Genomic DNA, 14928 nt, shown 5'->3' with positions numbered 1-14928 from the left:
ATATTTTGCTACATTGCCAAAGGAACCTTGAAGTTATACTTAGGGTTAAGGACTTTAAAAAAAATGTCTTTAGAGTAAAGGTCTTTGAAGCAGAGAGTTTACATAATGGGTGGAAAAGTCAAAGATTCTAAATAAAATCTCACAACATCCTTAGTGTTTCTGCCATGTAGAGACCTATATGTGCTGACCACAAGTCCTGACAGGAGCTTTCAAGAAGAGAAAGATGGTGACCATCATGGCAATAGGGGCCAGGGTACTACAACTGAGAGGAGCTGCACCCCTGTAGGAACCTGAAGTATGCTCTTTCAAGAAAGTGCTGAAAAGACCACAAGGACAGCTTGGAAAACCAGTCCACAAAGCCGAGATTCTACATACATACAGATTTTATGTGGGCTCAACTTGCCAAGCTAGAAAACAAGGTAATAAATTTCATATATATGTACACATGTTCACATACAAAACTCAGAGTGTTCATCTTTCCCCTTAATTTATATCTTAATTTTCACTTTTTATTTAGTTTTTATTACAGGTTCATTCAGCATTCAGAAAAATGGCGTTAATTGTGACTAATGTACATGTCTTAAATGATAATTAAAGGTCGTATACCATTAGGTTTTCGATTTCCTACCTCAGCAAAGGATTGCATCCTACTTTAGTAACAGGCTTTCCTCCTGAGCTAAGATCCCTCTTTTTTTTTTTTTGTCTTTTCTGAAGATTTTATTCAGAACTCTCTCTCTCTCTCTCCCTTCAAGCATTAGTTCTTCTTTATTTATTCCCAGAATAAAGATTTTATTAGCCCTGTGGTCCCAGTCTGGACTACAAGTAACATGCAACATTTGCTCCTCTGCCTAGCTGGACTTTTGGACCCTAGCTGAGACTGTTGTACAGTTTTCAAACTTGTAATCATGCAGTCATTTTAGCTCTGTCAGAGTTCCTTCTTCTGGTTTCCTAGGTATGCACTTCCTATGGATTCAAAATAGCCATTGTTGTTCTCCATTTTACAAAGATGAAACAATTCAGTTTTAGGAATGCAAATCAAGTTCATCCCCTATCTCACCTCTGTTCCTCCGGTCCTGTAGCAGTGCTTGCCTAGATGCTGCTGGTAAGAAGGATGAGGGCTTCATACAGTTCTGATGGGAGAGTACCTAGGAGTCAGGAGGGGTGATTCTTGACTTTCTTATCTATAGTTAGTCAGGTTCTTGTGCACCAATATATAAAAGGTGTCATTCTTTCCTCAAATGATTTATCACCAGGGCTTATATGACACAGAAAAAGACACCTTTTATTTTACCTAGATATATATATTTTTTTATTTTTGGATTTTGTATTATCTGTCTACTACTGTGTGCTTATAGAGTGTTCCCAATGGCTCATGGATTGGTGGTTTGTGTCCAATTGCATCTACTAGGCTTGCTGAGAGTTGTGAGAGATCCAGTGTAGTGGGTAGCCTTTAGACTTTTGTGGATGAGGTCCTGCATTGGCCTCTGGGATTTCATGAAATCTTTAGCTTCTAGGTCTTGAGTAAGCATATTTTATCTGTCTTGCTATCTGCAGAAAATTCTATTCAGAAGTCTGAAAGCCTTAGATCTGTCTGACAATGGGCCAGAACCTAGGAGCCAAAAACAGCTCTTTTGATCAGTTGATTCTTTTAGATATTTGCTAGAGTGAAAGGTATCTGACCAGTACTCCATTCCCATCAACCCTTCAAAATATAGGTGTGGGCACAAATATGCACATTCATGCTATGCACAATGCACACATGCATGCACACATTCCAAAGTGTAAAACTGGAGTCTGTGTTATAGAAGGAAGAGCCTGGTCTCTGCACAGGAGGAGTTTGAAACATTCCTGTTGTTAGGCATGGGCAGTCAGGAATGCTTATCACATTATTAGGGACGAGACAGCAACTCGTGGGAAATTACGCCTCTAGTGAACCTTTCACAAGAGGAATATGACATGAAGGACCATAAATCTGATGAGATTTCATCACCTTAGTTATCCCTTGTATTTATAGATCCAGAAAAAAAAATAACAGGAGGTGTCTAGCAGGTAAAATGAAGAGTTACTTGATACAGCATTTCTGATCCTTGACTTAGCCAATAGTTCCCTACTTAGTTTCCTCCAGGAAATTTAAAACAGAATAAAAATGTGGGAGCAGTGTCCTGGCCAGTAAAGACACTGAACACTGTTGTCACTTGTGATTGCCAAGGTGTTTGTCAGAGGCACCATTAGAGCTCTCTCAAGATGCAGCAGAGAGTTTTCATATCATTGTTCCTATGTACACTGCCTCATTTCAACCTCAGAGAAGATTATTTAAGACCACAGAGCCCATGAATATCATTCTTGCTTCTTTCCCCTTCCTTTCTGGGGGAAACCATTGCCTTGGCTATATGAGGGACAGGAGGACCAGAGGGGTCACCCAAGCAAGGCAAGCTTCCACCTGTTCATCAAGTGGGGATTAGGATCAATTTCCAGAGTCTGGGACAATTCAGTTGTGACCACATATGCCACAAATGGAATACATTTCTAAACCATACTAGCTTAAACAGGTGAGAGTTTTCACTCAGAAAAAAAAAAAAAATGTGCCCTATTTGATATGCACTCTTTTCACTGTGTCATCATGGGATGTGTTTTGCTGGTCTTCCATTCTGACATCCTTACTTTAAGGTAATGATTCAGGTGAAAGAGTAGCTGAGGAGCAAAACAGGAGGCTCCTTTTTAGATTAACCAGTGTCAAACATCCTCCATGACTCCCACAACACTGTGTATTTGTCTCCTCAGCCATGCCTTGGCCATGAGGGAATGTGAGCATGAAGAAGAGGCTGGGAAACGCATTTGTTGCACTGTGCTAAAACCTCGTATCAAACTGTAAATAAGAAGGAAGGAATGGCCTTGAGTGTGTCAGTTGGCATAAACCATTGATGGACAGATACCAACGTGCGTTTGTGTTGACGCTTTAAGAGAGCGTGTGGTTGTCTCAGGAGAAGGCATGTGGAAAGCGCGGGTACAAACCACATTTCGCACAGTTGCTCGCAGCAGCAGCGGTGTGTTCTGATAACAGCTGGCATTTTTCATCAGGGAGGAGTGCCAAGCATGACTACTGGTACTGACTCCCATCGTCATCGTTCAGATAGAAGACACGACATTTTGCCGAATTAAAAACTAACGACTGGATAAATAAGATAGCAGAACTTTTGAAAATACTGAACTCACAGAGAGTTTCTGAAAGCGAGAGGGTGGGACGTATTTGAACTTAATTGAACATATGAACTTTACTGTAATTCAGCACTACGGTTCCACATGGCATGTGGGAAATTTTCTCTGCGCTGCTGAAGGCCTGGAAGCCTGGGATGGGATGAGGCAATATTGCATTTATAATCATTGTCTTAAGCTAGCGTTTGAAACCCAGCTCATACCATAGTAACAGCTGTTGTTTTCTTTACTGATGTATTTCACTTTCAGATAAGATTTTTTTTTAATTTTTCTTCAAATTTCTTACTTTTTCTTAGCAAGTCTCTCTGTTTAAATTCCCAAGATGAGAAGAAGATGATTCGTCTCACACCTCCTCCACATGCAGGGAGAATCTGGGCTGCCCGTGGCCTTTTGCCCTCCTGGGTGATGCCTGCATCAAGTCTCATTCCCTTCTCACTTTTCCAGCAAGACCAATGGTGATGAGGTAATTCTGACCACAGGAATCAAGGCAGAAGCACAGATTTTAGTGAAAAGAGCGAGCGGGAAAGAGTAAAAGCCAGCGCATGGGTTATGGGTGTTCTGGCTTACAACATCCCTATGAACTGCAGCCATGGGCGTCTGCAACGCCAGTCACTGGGTGTAGTTTACAGGCACCTACGAGTGAGCTGTCCGCCCAGGAGAACCAGCCTCTTCTAAAGGGTCCTGACTTGAGAGGGCCAATGGCCAATAGAGAAGGAAAGTTGAAAACAGAAACGGATTATGAACAGCAACGTGTTTTCATTATTTTGCTGGTTCTATTTGATAGAAACCTTCAGCTTCGTGGTTGACAACTGCTTCCCACTTTAATGCCACTTAGTAGGTAGAGAAAACAGGAAGAAAACAGGACATACGATGAAACCAAAATACATGGGCTTGGAGGAAGCAGTCTTGGGGCTGAATATGCAACTAAGGAGCTATCATTTTTATCGCACATACGTTGATAATTTGCATTTTCATCTTCTCAGTACTCTTAGGGAGAAAGTCCTTTCCATTTATTCCCATTTTATAGATACCCCTTTTAAAGATTCAAATTCTTCCTGTTAGGAAATGCTGTTGCCAAGAAATGTGTAGGATTCTCCTTCACAGCTTAGGCAAAGGCTCCTGTATGTCAAGCTACAGGATTAATGTACATGCACATGTATGCCTTTTCAGTTTTACTACACAGCTCAGGTTGGTCATGAACGAGGGATTTTCCGGCCTTTCTTTTGAATGGCGGGACTAAAGATACATCCCATAAAACCATTCTTCTAGGCTGAAGGGATTCCCGGGTTATCTTTTCAGTGTATAAAATTTGAATTATTTTCTACCAATGTACAATTATGGAACTCTTATATCCAAGGAAAATTCAATGATATAAAAACGACTGTCTTTTAAAGTTGTGAGAATAACTAAATTGAAGAATGCTGAAATTCTGAATTGCTTTTATTAATAAAAGTGATTTTTATGTTATTTTGGGATGACGGGAAAAGCTGGGAATTCTCCAAGTAGCACCCTTTTTCAGAAGGGCAGAGGCTGGACGTAGCGGTGAAGACAGAAAGGCACAAAGATGAAACTCGTAGCTTGTTGAACCTGCTTCTGGCTCGCCTGCCAACGCGGAACGGAGGACTTTTGTGCAGAATTGCTAGAGCTCTCCTTTACCCCTTTGTTAACGCATTCAGAACTGAAGGCAAGCACTCTCGAAAGATCATTTGAAACACCCCTTGCCCTTTCTTCGTGGCCTCCTCACACCCCGCAACTTGAAGGGTACATCACAAGACGCTGCTCTCATCGTTAAGGAAAGATATCTTTCAATATTAGCACCGGTTTAAGCGCCGGGCTGTTTGTAAGCACGCAGCATTTGGGGATGAGCTTGTAAAAGTCAGACCCACACCAGGGCACTTTGGACAAGCCCTCTTTTGTATGTCGGCTTCATGCCTTTGTTGGAGTTACACATTTTCTGTGTGTGGGATTGAAGAATCGCGGAAAATTGCCACTTGTGTGATAAATTACTGTTTTCACCCATCAAACATCGAAAATGCTCCCTACGAGCCTCACACACCATTACGCTGTCCCATCTAGGACAGGCATCGAAAGCCAGCAGGGTGCATCTGGCTGGAATTCAGCCAGGCGATTAAATTTATTCAAGCCTGGTGAACTTGAGAGCTTTCAGAAGAAGGGCAGCTGAAGCCGCGAGATTATAGTCCTGACAGGGCCGGGAAAGGTGTGTGACACCGACAGCCCCTCAGCGAGGCCGGCTACCTGTCCGCATTGATTGGCAACCAAGTTCCTCCCAGAATTTCCACTTAACATTTCCTCTCAGGGAACCTGTGCCGCTGGAGATATTTACGACTCGCTTTCAGCTTAAAAATAAATCACCTCTAATTCCTCTAAGCGAAATCAATCAAAAACCTGTAAAAAATGGACTGGTTGTTTGGTCGATTCTGGCAGAAAAGTAAACAGCACTTCAGCTTTTCTCCGCCATTAAGGCCTAAATGGCCTAGAAAGTAAATCAATATTTCTAGTCAGCCTTCTGGCTATTGTTTAGCCAGTAGATATGGATTTGCTGTGGCTTACTGCACTCCTTTGGGACTAACCTATAATCCTCCGAGAGAAATAATAAGTTCGTTATCTAGTTGGGCTCTCTGTTGTCCATTTAAATGGACCACATCCATCAGCAGCCCTTGTTAAGGTTAAAAGATGAAGGTACCCTCGGAACGCACTTTACGCTGAATCCCTTTCTGCAGAGAGGACCGCTGCTTGGCGAACAGGAGAGCCCCACGCGGGGTGATATGAGGGTGCCCACGGTGCTGCTGGTTCAAGACAAGGTGTGCTACAGGCTGATTTTTGGGTAGCCGTCGGAACTCTCAGGACGTGTACTCCTCCATCTCAAGTCCTGAAAGGGACTCAGAATGATACCAGTGACTCAACCTCCCCCTTTCTGACGTCACTAAACCAAATTGCCACTCCCGCCCCTCACAGGCACAAGAAAGGTCATGTTCCCTGGCTTGTTTTGAGGTAATGATAAATTTAGAATAATTATTTTGAATTATTCTATATAGATAATTTTCTTGCAATTTGTTGGTTCCTGATCAGAGCCACAAGAAGATCAGTTATGATCACTGGAAAAGTTTAAGTTAGCTTAGCGTATTTGCAAAGCGTGAGCTCCTTTATCAAAATAAGCCCTACAAGAATGTGAAAACAGAGGCCACGTTATGCAGGGAGGGTTGCAAGCTGCGTGGCATTATTTCTCCATCAACATTTCAGCTAGAATCTTTCGGAGTGTGTTTAAGTAAAATTATCATAACAAAATTGATAAGAGTAAATACAATTATTTTAAATTAAGCATCCACAGAATATTTTAGAATTAGAATGTCTGTGCAAAGGTCCTCATTTAGAGTTGAGAGATTAACTTTTCTCATGGCAAAATATTTGCCACTTCTTTTTTTTTTCAAGTAATAAAGCTTTTTATACATGAATTTTGCTCTTCATTATATAGAAAGTTTGTTTATAGAAAACATTAAATTATGTGGCCATCTGCTATAGAGAAAAATAAATTAAAAATCAATATAAAACTGGTATTTTTTTCAGCTTGACCTATTAATTGCTTTTACTAGCTACTTAGTTATTTGGTGGGCTAAAAATAGATCTACGTTATCTCTACCCATGGTCCTTGTTTGGAGTGTCAGTCTCAGAAATGACCCTTGTGTCCAGATTTGTTGGTTCTGTTGTTCTCCTTGTGGATCTCCTGTCCCCTCCAGGTCTTTCTATCTCCCCCTTCTTTCATAAGATTCCCTGCACTCTGCCATGCATGGAGATAACCTAGAACCCCTACACAGATGTAGCTCATGGCAGATCAGTGTCTAAGAGTGATCTCCAGTAACAGGAACAGGGACTGTCTCTGACATGAACTCATGGGCTGGCTCTTTGATCACCTCCACCTGAGGGGGGAGCAGCCTTACCAGATTACAAAGGAAGAGAATGCAGCCAGTCCTGATGAGACCTGATAGATTAGGGTCAGATGGAAGGGGAGAAAGATCTCCCCTATCAGTGGACTGGGGGAGGGGCATAGGAGAAGAAGAGGGAGGGGATGGGGGAAGGAGCTATAGGTGGGACACAATGTAAATAAAGTGTAATTAATAAAAATAAAATAAAAATTAAAAGAGATCTACATAGAGTAATTCACCTTTGAGAGTTACAGCTACAGCTAATTTTGTATGAAGGTAAGTTTTTCTCTATTCTGTTTTCTGCTATCTGTGTTATATCTGGCCTTGTGAAGATGAGCCAGCTTTCTGCCTCTGTCACCTTCTGTGTTCTGTACCTAGCAGAGGGCTGAGGATCTAGAAGGCAGATAGGTGGCAGGAAATAGCTCATCCCCATCTTTGATATAATACATTAATACTTGAAATTCATGTTCTGTTCTTTACTGTTTAACCTACTGAATATATATCTAATAAACAATGAATGCTAGGTATTAACTATGACCTCATTTCTAATCTTTGGTTGAAAAAATATATTGAGAGATTCTAATTGTATAAAATGAGAGTCAGATCAAAATAATAAAAATTGTTTGCAAAACTTACTTGACGTTCCTACCTTATTTTTGTCTTGAACAGTGTATTAATGTTCAAATTATTTTTAATATAGTTTTTTATTTATTACAATTTATTCACTTTGTATACCAGCTGTAGCCCACCCTCATCCCCTCCCAATCCCACTCTCCCACCCTCCCTCATCTCTTCTCATGGCCCTTCCCCAATCCACTGATAGTGGAGAACCTCTTCCCCTTCCATTTGAAAATAATTTGAGAAAGTATTTGAAATTTTACATAAAAAGGATAGCTTTGAGTACATTTATAAATTCAATGTCTTTCTTTTTTAATTCATTAATTTTTTATTTATTACAATTAATTCACTTTGTATCCTGGCTGTAGCCCCTCCTCATGCCCTCCCAATCTTGCCTTCCCTCCCTCTTCTTCTCCTATGCCCCTCCTCTAGTCCACTAATAGGGGAGGTCTTCCTCCCCTTCCATTTGAGCCCAGCTTATCAGGTCTCATCAGGACTGGCTGCATTGTCTTCCTCTGTGGCCTGGCAAGGCTGCTCCCCCTTTGGGTAGGGGGGGGTCAGAGAGCCAGCCACTAAGTTTCATAGATTTGATGATTTCCTAGTACTATACCAGGACAAGCAATTCAACATGTACTGAGTATAATAATAATAATAATAATAATAATAATAATAATAATATGAGCAAACTTTCTGGCCTGACTTGTATGATATGAAGTTTTCTTTTTGCTACCCTAGTACCTTGGGCCAGAGTAACATGAACTTGAAGAAACAGGCCAAATAGAGGGACTATAGACTCAGCTATATGATGATTTAAAAGGACAGTATGCTCTTGTACTTCAGTTCACTTGTTATTATCTTAAATAGAAAGAAAAAAACCCTTTTTAAATTTAATTCATGCTAGTATCGAATAATCAGTGATAGCAAAGAAGATCAATTAGGTCATTTAGCTCCTTTACAAAGTTCCAATTTTCTCATTCAACATATTAACTTTGGCCTGTCCAAATTGAAGTGGCTAAAGAGATGGGTTTCTACAACTTAACATGGGAGATATTTCTAAATCAAATTCATCTGTGGCAAAGCATCATTAAAGACTTTGCTATTAGGGTTATACTAAATTGTTCTCTGCTTAATTGCGTCTCATTTGTCCTTCATTCCCCTTGGCTACCAATGCAAACTCTTCTTTTCTTTGACTAGATTTATTTTAGTTCAGATAATCCACATATATTATTGATGAAGGCTATATCATTAATGACTGTTATTTATTAAATATACCATTGCTCAAATATTTGTATTCCTTGGCTCAGTTATGACAGTAATGATCGTGAAGCTTTTGCAATGAAGGTAAACTTATTTCACAGAAATGATTCTTACATTCAGGCAAGGACCCAGAAGGTTCTCCAAAAATGTTCTACCTAAATTGTTCAGGGTTTTAAAACATCAATTTTCACATAAGTTACTATTACACATTAGCTTTCTTCCTGACATCAATTTCCCCATCGCTGCTCATATATTTTTATTTTCTAAAAACCTCAACCACATTAAACTTTTCTTTTTCTGCAATAAAGAATGTCTCCATGCCTTCATTGATTAAGCTTAACTCAAGAAGTCTGATGATGCTAGGTTCAGCAGCATGGTTCTCTTCCTGCCCAGTTGATGGATATCCTCTAACATAACCATGAATCCAAAAATGAGCTGATTAAAGAAGTATTAAGAAAATCTATACAGATGACTAAGTCAATCCATCAGTGCTTTGCCTCAGTAGGATCAACTTTTTCTCTGTGTAGAAATACCACTGCCAGGAGATAGCAATGAACTCTGACCTCTGAGAGTGTTGCAACAGGAACTAACAGCAAGAAAACATTTGCTATTAGAGCAAAGAGTCTCCTAATCAACATATTATCGATCCGTCATTTTTGTCAAGGTCACTTTATACTTTAAAAAATGATCTTACACTAAGGCTTTAATAGGAAAAGTGGACTAATTTGATTTAAAGAGTAAATGCTATTAATTATGAAAGACAGTCAATAAAATGCTTGTTCTTCTAAACATAAAGGCAAATCTAGCAGTGCCTTGATTTATGATAATGAATAAATTGATGAAATATGTTTACTCCTATCACTTATTCTCATTTCCACTTTCTGCTTTTTCGCTTGCCTAAGTATTACAAAATCCTTGACATGATTCTCTGCGTGTGAAGACTAATTTTGATTTAAAATATTTTTCTTAATTTGATTACTACATTTTTAGGTTCACTTACACATTATTTTGAAATTATTTCTAGGAGAAATATAGGTAAAGATGTGAGTAAAAAATTAACAGAACTCATTCTAAGTTAATGCACAAATTTACCTGATGGAGATTTCTGTAAATAAGAATAACAATGTTATTAAATTTACAAAGTAAAATGTAGTAGAAAACGACCTTGTCCAAATATAACCCTTCAAATGCGTAAAGCTCACACTTGTAAAGAAACACACATGCAATATCTTAGATCCTGAAGTTTTTTCTCTATTAGTATTATTGTTAGTTTCTAGTTTTCATTATTTTATCTTCAAAAAATTAAGATATAAATTATTTAAGTAATAATAAACTCAGTAAATTTAAAATAAATGAAATTCTTGAACCTATATGTAACATATATGACTACTGATCTTTCAAAGTAAAAGAAAAATACTTTTTCACCTAAAAATGGCTCAACATAACCAATGCATGCTATTATATAGCTCACTGCAATAAGTAAGATGCCTTGGTTATAAAATATGCATTGGAAGATATATAAGTTTTTCCGTTGTGACTCATCAATGTGCGGACTAAAGTTTGCTCCCCTGGACTGCAATTACAGGACTATGTCACGGGAGGGTAGCACACCAGGTCAACCTCATATGTCTGTTAGGATTTGATTTTCTTCCTTTATGAAAGAACTTTATTGGTTAGGAAACAATATATTTTAAATACACTTCCGAAATGTGAACAATGTAAATGAACAAAGTTTAATCTGCCTGCAAATGTTACTCAAGAAAGACTAAGTATAAACATAAATATTTTTTTTTTAGTTAAGGAGATTATTTTTCTTGAAAAAAGACAATTAGTAAAAATGTAATGTCTTATGGGAATCAATGGGCACCAAGATATATTTTGCTTTAGATTATCAAGGCCATACATGAAACAAATATACCAGGACATTTAATTACTGAAACAATATCATTTACAGAACACATATTCTGACTTACCATCAAGAACCTCCCTAAGAAAGCAAATGCCTGCCAGAGCACTTTGATAGCTATGAAGCCTGTCCCAATAGCGGTTGAAGCCAAAGCCCTTACAAGCTCTGGATGTGTGCGGCTCAGTCCTCAAATGACAGGTGGCACACTACTTTTAATGTATTTAGCTATGTGCAAAGCATGCATGAAACTTTGGAGTTTAATGCAAAGATGATTTTCATGTTTCCCAAAAATAGGATGAACCCTGGCTCCATGTGGCCGTAGACCAAAAGGCAGCCAGGTCCACCAAAAGCAGAGTATTCAACAACAGTGATAGCATGTGGGTCAGTACAGACGGTCTGTTTAAATAAAGTCAGCATTTTGTGTTCAAAATGTTACACACTTGTTCTGGGGAAATGGCACAGTAGGTAAGAGTGCTTCCTATTTAAGCACGAAGAGTTAGTTTTGAGTCCCCAAAACACACGTAAAAGCTGGGGGTGGCCAGAAATTCTTGTAACTCCTTCCTAGGGAGGGAAAGGCAAATCTCAGGAGCTTGCTAATCATACCTCAATTGGGCAAATTGAAGAGTGACAAAGGAGGACACCCAATATCTTTCTCTGACCTCTGAGAACACACGTGCAGTCATGCGCACATCTACACACAACATTGTATTCACAGCAAATATGTTCCAAGCTCTGTGTTTAAAATACTTCTGGACATTCATCATATTAGGAAAATAATATGCTCCTATCAATACCCACATCTCTCATAGCTAAGCCTCTACTGCTCTGCAACCATCCATTGAATTATAGAACAATGAAGCTCTATAGAACAGGCCCATGGAAATGATCACATGCAGGTTTTTCAATGAGTAAAGAGGCATAATGTATTTACCTATTCTCCCTGTTTCCCTGCTCAGAAGAGAGTTGTAAACAATGAGCTAAGGTTGAGAACATATATATACATGTATACATACACACTTATTTACAAACTCAGTAAAGAGGTAAAGTATTCTTAACAGGAGTGGCTGGGAAGATGTTTTGCTTAAGAGCATATTGCTCTTGCAGAAGAGTTGACTTTGGTTCCCATGCCCAAGGCAGATGACTCACACAGCCCTATAACTGCAGCCCCAGGCAATCTAACCCTCTGTCTCTAGCACCTTCCCGCATACATAATATTTGCACATACAACTTAAAGTAATACAAAGACACATCTTTTAAAACTATTCTGTCAGTGTCATCATGCATGCCATGTGCATGCATCCTTCGTGTGTATGTGTGAGAGAGAGATAGAGAGAGAGGGAGACAGTGAGACAGAGTGGGGATTAAGGGAAGGAAGAAGGGAGGGAGGAAAGTAGAGAGAGGGAGGTAGAAAGGTTTAACAAAAAGTTTGGGCATGGAAAGTTGGGACTTTCTTTTGCCAAAATTTCTATGAAAGATTTCACAGATAGCCAAGATAGAACTTAAGTTTTCTCAGGAAGAAATTTGATTATAAGCATTAACGACCATACTTGTCTATATAAATAGCTAAAATGTCAAATGAGGGGCTTATTGATATGGAAATGAGCACATCTAAAACCCGTGTGTGCACTTGTCATCAGACGGGTGGCCTACTTCCGGCATGCTGCATTGTAGGAGTGCTAGGAACACTCCTTCATGTTTAGAACTCTCCCTATTTCCGTTTCCCAGTCTCCCCCATTTTTTTCTTATCATTCAGCTATTTGCTACTTTGGTACCCAGAACTGTCACTTGGATAGCAGTTTTGCGGGAGAAACTTGGGGCCAAAGCACTGCTGTGTTCCTAGCCCCAGACACATTTTTTTTTATTTTATTTTTGTTGTTGTATCTCTTCATCACTCTTTTTCTTTTGCATTGGAGAATCACCCTGTCATTAACTTTGTGGTCTATGGGACATTTCTATGCTGTGTGTTGTCGTTTTTCTTTAGACATCTTTCCCCTTTGGTTTGATCATATCTTGAAACATGTTGATTGTGTGTGTGTGTGTGTGTGTGTGTGTGTGTGTGTGTGTGTGTGTCTTGCTCTTGTCAACTAATTCTAAACTAATTCTAACATCTAGTGTATGGGTACTTTTCTATAAGAACTTTAACTTTGGAGTCATCTGCCTCTACTAGAGTAATTAATTGTTCCTGAGTGCTCATCAATTCAGCTTTGTTGTCATATACTTGGAAGCCTTCTTTTAAGCTTGTTTTCTTTCAAGATGAATGTAGCTGACTTTAAATAGCCAAATTTACTTCAGTCTCTGAACAGTTAGCCTAAGAATAAACACTGGAACTACTTCAAAGAATGCCTTATGCATTGGGGAAGATGCGACACAGGTGCCATAAATGCTCACCCATTGCACTTACCTAAATATCTACTTTGATCTCATCTTCTTGAATGATTTTCATCAATGATAATGGCCATTTGAAAAGATTGTAGATGAGAATAGTGAAAAACACCAAGTTATATAGCTTCCATTCTGTAAGTTGTGTTAAAATACATCCAAACACACATAGTCTACAAGTTTCCTTTAGCTGAGGTCTTAAATATGCCCTTGTGAAAAAAAAAATCATGAAAATGGACCTCTTATAATGAACATCAGTGTGATGTATACTTGATACCAAAGGCGTAGTCCTTTAAAAGACAAAGCTTTAAGCATTTCGAAAAGCAACGGAATTCTATTTCCACAAAAAGGAACACTGGTTGGCACATGCAAAGGTAAACTCTTAAGTTGTTTACAATATTGTTTTACTGTTTTCAAATGAGCAAATCATGCACAGAAGCAAAAGTTATAGTGAACACTTGAATATGATGGTCCCAGTGATAAGAGTGGATCCAGAATGTGTGTAGAAGGGCAACACGGGGCGGGGTTAGTTTGCTAGATAGAGACTTCTATGGAGAAATACGGTGTTCCAGATGCTAACACATGGTCTGATATTGAAAATAGAATCAGGCAATAGAGGGACACATGACAGTGGTCTTTAGGGGAGCATTATCTGAGAAGTCATTAAGGTTCTCAAGTTGGTCAAGTTCGTTGCAGTTAGCTCAATCAAGAGAGCTAACTTCTGATTACAGCCTTCTGGAGTACAGGCTTTTTTACTTTGAGACAAGTCAGTCCCTAAAGGCAACAGGCTGCATGACTCCCACTTATCCTTGATGCTTTGAAGGAAGGAAACGGTGAAGTCAGAGAGGCGTGAGGCGTGTCAACAGAGATTCCCAGAGGTTGTTCTGCAGCTTAAAAAATGCATAAACATGGATTAATGCTATACCTCCTCTACACCTCAATTGTTCTTTAGCAAAATACCAATACACTTAAAATACATCTGGGGAAAAAAAAAGAGATTGCTAAGTGGTTAAAACCAGAAAATCTGTGTTTTTTTTCTTTGTTTGTTTATGGCTCTACTTTGTGTATGAAAAATAATTTACTGTCTGTGATTACTCAGGTGTTTAGCAATCTGTAACTCAATATTAATATGGTAAAACCTAAATATTAGTTAGGAGCATTTAATTAATTTTATATTAATTTAAGGGAAATTATATTTTATCACTTAAGATTACTCAGAGTAACTCCAGTTCTACAAAAGTGATGTCTATGCCTAGTCAAATAACCTTTAAATGATTTTAGTAATTAAGTATTTATGTTTGAGAAGGAGAAAGTTGAGTATTATATACAATGACTATCTGATATATTTACTTCCATGTAAAATGAAATTTAAAGTTGGCTAATGATAAAAGAAAACCTAGAGCTGATAGTGTTGAAATTGAGACAGAGTATCAGACATTATCCAAATTATGTTTCTAGATTGGCAAAGAAAATCTGCTTCAACAGTGTGTTCTTTGAAAAAATCATTCCTCTTGAAGTTCTCAAAAATAGAATAAGGCACAGAAGATTCTCAAGCCTTTGAATCTAATAAAAATGAAAGAATTTAAAAAATAGTCTTCATAGACTGCCAGATTT

General features: G+C 38.6%; 1 protein-coding gene across 11 annotated transcripts in view; it reads right to left on the bottom strand.

Annotated features, from left to right (window-relative positions):
- Nucleotides 1-14928, bottom strand: part of Dgkb (diacylglycerol kinase beta) — a 696100-nt gene that overhangs the window by 221456 nt on the left and 459716 nt on the right. The gene's annotated exons all lie outside the window — the stretch shown is intronic.

This window comes from Meriones unguiculatus, chromosome 1 (genome assembly GCF_030254825.1).
Source record: "Meriones unguiculatus strain TT.TT164.6M chromosome 1, Bangor_MerUng_6.1, whole genome shotgun sequence".
Taxonomy (NCBI): domain Eukaryota; kingdom Metazoa; phylum Chordata; class Mammalia; order Rodentia; family Muridae; genus Meriones; species Meriones unguiculatus.
This window is presented reverse-complemented; position numbering and strand designations above follow the sequence as displayed.